The sequence below is a fragment of the Macadamia integrifolia genome, chromosome 5 (genome assembly GCF_013358625.1).
Source record: "Macadamia integrifolia cultivar HAES 741 chromosome 5, SCU_Mint_v3, whole genome shotgun sequence".
NCBI lineage: Eukaryota > Viridiplantae > Streptophyta > Magnoliopsida > Proteales > Proteaceae > Macadamia > Macadamia integrifolia.
In genome coordinates, this window is record NC_056561.1 from 30029666 (window position 1) to 30035867 (window position 6202).

The window sequence follows — 6202 nt, forward strand, 5'->3', positions numbered from 1 at the left end:
AAAGGTACCATGCATGAAATAAGACCCTCTTGAAGATGACTTTCTAAAACCATAAAAGGAGAAGAAAAAGTGCTCTACTGCCAAGAAAGTGAGGTTTCCCCTCTCCCAAATAATGCTTTATATAAGTATATCAAACATGGGAAAAATGTACACAGTGCTCCTAGTACACGCCCTCTCACACACTCTCTCTTCTTACCGACCATGTGGGCCCCTATATACAAATTGTCATGCACTCATTGGCTTGATGAGGGAGATGTCAATATATGCTACTCACTTGTGGATCCTTTCTCCATTAATTATGTAAATATTTAAAAAAGGAAAAAATAAGGTTGAAAGATAGTGTGTCCATTGCGCCTAGATACAGAGGGGAAAAAATTATCACCCCGCCCCTTATGATAGGTGAAAGTCTCACTCATATTGATGTTTCTGCACATACTTTTATTAGCCCTACATTGACACAGGGGCCACATTGACTTTAGGGAAGGGCATTTTGGGCATTAGATAGTATGATATTAGGTGATGTTATCAATTAACAGTCCCAATTTAACGGGAACTAATGGATTAGACCTAATTATAAGAATCTTAGAAAGCATAATTTTTTTCAAATTTTTGTTTGTATGAAGACATTGTAAAATGACAAAAATAGGGCAAAGCCTGACCTGCCCGGAGCCTGATAGCTAGGGCCGCACTAGGGCTAAGCCCAAGACACCTAGGCTGGGCCTGGTTTTTTCAGCCCATCCTTGTTGCACCCCCCTGGATGACACATTGTAATCAATTCATGAAGCATAAAAAATTTGATGAAGCATGTGCTCTAGCGGATCAAAGAGAATAGGGCAATGAAAAGAAGAAATCATTGTTTGGGGGAGTATTCTCTAAGCAAGCATAGTGGAATGCAATATGGTGTGCGATAAAAAAGTATCATATTACATGGGAGGGTAGTGAAATCATTTCATGTGAGGAGGAGAGAGAGAAACACATGTGTTAGTGTACCCTTTCTTAGCAGCTCAAAGAACCTTTTCCCTTAATCTCTTTTGGGCAAGAGATTACTGCCTGGTCATGTGGCCTTTGCACCAATATGGGGCCAAACAATGATAGCACGCGTAAGGAAATCAATATTCATGGAATTTTTTTATTTCATAAAGGTGGGACATTTATTTTTCACGCCCGTGTTTTATAGAATCACTCATGATAAACCACTAAACATTGATCATATTGCTGACACCATTAGTTTAGTCTCATTTATTGTCTATATGAAAATTCATTCTTAAACCCATGTAAGATAATTTATTCAGAGGCAAATCTTGCAAGTGAATATTCTTCCTCACCAAGGAGTAAGTAGGTCTCATGGATACTTCTTATAGGTTAGCTATAGAGTTGTTGTGGAAAAACTATATGTGTATATCAAGATGAAGATGCACTACTAGGAGGAGGTTTACCACAAAAGTTTAATAAGAGAAACATACCAATTGCTGAAATGTTTCTTTGTCATCACCATCTTGAAAAAGCTACAACTACATGTAAGATATACCTTCCCCAATTCAAGGATGATCTAATGTGGACAGAATATTTCCTATCAGATTGGGATGGATACTATTTTATTTGACGACCTTGATAATGCTTGGAATGTATTTTATTCCCTTTTGAAGTTTAAAACTACATTTGTTTGGCATTGTACCTAATGGTCTTAAAGTTGTAGAGACACTTTCTCCCCTACTCTTATGGAATTCCAACATTAACTTCTAAAGAGTTTTGGGTGATGCATCAGCTTCATTTGGGACCAAATTGGCTGTGAACTCAGGCACTTCTTCTTTGAAGTTCGAAGGTTGCACGTGCATGATGTTGTAATCCGGCAGTCATTGAGAGGGGGGGTAAATCAGTGAGTCCAATTTCGATCCTCAAAAACCAGTCTGATGTCTGACCAAGAAAAACTTGATATATACGTCCCTGTTTACACACAGTTGTATGCACACTCAACCTCTCATAGGCACTTCTAAGTATGCACACCCATTCCACATTCCACGCACTTCAATATAAAATACAAACAACAAGCACCCACAATACAGGATTTTTACGAGGTTTGACAATTTTCCTACATTCCCGGAGTAGTGCCTGTAAAGGCTTCGTACCTACTCAATACACTATTTTTGATTACACCCATAGTCGGGAGCACCTACACCCAATTTTCTCAAGCCGAAGTTAAGATGGCACTCGCAGTGCTGGTACAATGTGTAGCACCAACTACACTAGAGCACCCACTCCTGGTTCTTAGCACCTACTAAGCACTCAATAAAGAATACAGTAAATTTGAGCTTATATCAATGTCATACAGCTAAGCTCTGCTTAGCATATATATCCACAACTAACTAACATGCTTACAGGTCATCCACAACTAACCTAGCATGTATACATTCATCCACAATTAACCTTAACATACATACATACATATAATGTAAATCAAAGGTTAGAGAATCTCACAACCGATTGTTTGGGATGACTGAAAACTTGTACTGACAAGTTTGATGCTCACACATTCTCTCTACTTGGCTTCTTGCTCTTTAAAGCAAACAAATCCTTGCTTTCTTCTCTTTCTACATGGCTTTGAGTTAATGTATCATTAACACACCTCAATCACCTATTTTATCTCCTTTAATGGCCTAAGAACATTTATCATCAAGTATTCATGTTCATTCAAGGACCAACAAAGAGGGGAAAACTTCTCATGCCAAAATCGTAGCCTTCCTTCACTCAAAACTCAAATTTTTTTTTTTTTACTTCCATAGTGTAGGACTTGAAAAAATGAAGAAGTAGCAATTTGGTTCACCCAAATCCGAGTTAAAATGAGGGAGATATGACTATTTGAAGTTGGAGCAATGAGATAACTTGAAATGGAATCTTCGTAAAAGTGGCGTAGGCTACACCGGTGGCACGCGCAACAGGGGCACAAATCTGGCTGTAGATCTCATCAACGAGTATCTAATAATATGAGCCGTCAGATTCCCATAACGGATAGTGAACATGAACCGTAGATCTAGGATCATATGATGTCATGATGATCTGTGCGGTCAACATTGCGTCAACGGTCAAAAAAGTTGTCGACATCCTATTGGTTAGATCGACACGATTCACGGAGGATTGTCGACTATGTCTCGTAAAGTATAGGTGGCTCCCAACCCTTGGATTGAGATCTTCAGATCTGGTTTAAATCAGATCTCATGATATCATGAGAAACAACATCTATCTATGCCACTTTTTGCATGTACGTAACACCATAGTAAAATCAATCTTGTGCAGCGCCAGCATATGGTTCTTAATAAATCCGACCAATAGAAAATCTCGCATAAGCATATTAAACGTCTGATCCAGTGCCAATTCGTGAGCACTCTTAGATGGGAATCAAGCCTACGTGGTCGAATCTAGAACATTTATTTCACTTCCCTTTACTCCTCTTTATTACAATCAAGCCCCTACCTTCATATATTTCAGTGCTTAAAGACCCCCTGCAACTCAGACCTTTAAAATATTGAAATTACATAAAACCTTTTAAATTTCAAAAATAAATTTTGAAAAATCCACCCAACACCGAGAGCAACTGATGAGTTTTTGGTTTGGATTTTTGAATTGGCTTTGCGGAAACACTTATAACTTTTTCATACGCTATCCGATCGAGATGAAACAAAGTGCGTTGGAACCATGAGTGGATGCTCTATGAATTTTCAGAAGATCCAATCATCTAACTCATCCATATAAAAAGATCAAAATGCCTCTAGACCTTTCCAATGACACATCTTTCTCATACGAAATCAGAACGTGACGAAATCAGAACCATTGGAAATATCGACTTTTTTTCGTATCATTACATGAGAACACTTTCTTTAAAAAATTCATCTTCAATGTCAAAACTTCCCTTGACTGCCACAGATGCCGTAACTTCTTCATACGGTATTGGAATGCGACAAAATCAGATTCACTAGACTATATAAATTACAATCTATCTTTTTCATGAAGAAACGATCTTTCAAAAATGTTATTTTCACTACCGAAAATACCCGATAAATTTTGTCAATTTTGACCCAGAAACCCATACCATATGCTAAGGATGTATCAAACCATTCCATGCTTACCAAGCGGCTCGGTTATCTCATCGGTGACACTGGATACTGCCATATCACCATTTTCATCCACGTCACCCAAACTGACCACATCATCACAGCCACGTAGTCGGATTGCCAACAAGGACAACCATAAAACAACACATGAACTATTTGAAATAATCCCACATTGAAATTAAAACTCTAAGACCTTAGCTGACGTCAATTACTAGTTGGGCATGTCCACGTAATAGCTTAAAGTTTTTGGTTGGATATTTAACATGGTATCAGAGTCATCAGGTCCACTATATTGATAATGTACTCGCGTGTATGTTACATGTTCTGTCACCTTGATGCCTTTATATACCAGTTGAGCTTCTTTACCTAATATCTTAAGCTTTTGGGGTTGGATAATTCAATGTGAAAGACTTGGCCAGATAAGATTGGTTGCTCAAGAATTGGGTTCATTAGACTTACTTTTCAGGTTTGGATGCCAAAAGTAAAGCAATCTTAGAGTTAAAGTAGGACCAGGGAAGTATATTCTTCAGTATCTAATCAATGAGGCCTCACTCTAATTTTGAACATGAACTGATGACGGAAACCATGTTCACCCTTTGGGCAATAACTAACACTTAGCATTAATCTTAGTTATATTCATGAATTTAAACTATTGCATGAACACCAGAAGCTAAATGAGGAGTTAATTCAGGTTGAGAATATGAGATTTCTTTCAAGTTATTAGAAAATCATGAACAAGACCCATCATGCCAAAGGTGGAGCAGGACGTTAGGATCGGGCTATCTTAGTTCAATTCTCCTATTCTGCTGATGGCAATGCCGAAAATGGAAACAATATTTGATTTTTTTTTTTTTTGCCCATATGGGTTTCTCTATATTCTTTTGATTCTTTTTATTAATAAAATCTTGTTGTCCTCCTTAGAAATATGAACAAGACCCATCAAACATCATTTACAAGTACCAACCATAAAATCACTTACAGTAAGTGGGAAACTTTTGTCCAACCATATTGATTCTTATTTAGCAGTGAGACCACTTGAGACTTGTTTTGGTAGTTCTTTACAGGCCTAGTTCCCAATTATCTAGGCCAGGATTCTATTTGCAGCCCCATTTACATAGGTTGGCCAAGTCTGGGACAATTCCAAATTCTCTTATATGCAATAATTAGGCTATAATAGTTAAAATTTGACAAATTATCTGGATGAACCAAATTTTAAAAATAATTCACCCAAACCCAAATCGATTTCGAAGTTTTGAAAAAAGTCAATTACATGAAATTAGGGCTCTCAGAGTTCACCAGTCACTACTGCAATGACAAAATCAGCTCATATTTCGGCTTTCATAGGCACCGGAACCACCAGTTTTGGCTGCTCAACCTTCTGCTGGAACCTGAAAGATGCAACTATGGTGATAATGATGCCATAGATCACAAGAATAATTTTCTAATTAATATGAATCTGAATTTTATTTCAAGTTTATTTATTTATTTTTAAGGGAAAAGGCTAAGTATGACTCTGGTATAACCAAATTTGTGTCCCTCTACTCCTCCTCCTCCTCCTCCTCCAGGAAAAGCCCCCTGTGCCCCTCATATCCCAACCCCTCCATTGGATGAGCCGCTAACTCCAAGAAAACCGACGACATACCTAACCTCCTCCCATTCTTAAATTAACAAAACAAATTATTTCAAAATTTATACATCTAAAAATTCCCCCATCCATTTTTTTTTATCAATGGAATCTACCACTTTGGCTTACAAAATTTCTACCCTAATAATGACATGGTGTTGTGACATGTTCCTGAAAATTTGGCCACAGGATATCATAATTATTCCTCCTCTCCTAACTCCCCATTCCCCCAAATAAGGATCCTCTAACACGCGACATGGCGTGTAGCACAAATCCAAGGCCTACGAGGACTTTGGACTACGTGTCCATACCTTTTGCATACTTGAGAGCCCTTGGATCTAACTATCATGTAGCACGCCATAGAGAATACCACAATGATAATACCACCTCGTCTGTTTCACCAAATTATTCTCAAACCCCCTACCGTCAGTCACAGTTAAGGAATATACCTTATATGCTGATGTCAGCAACT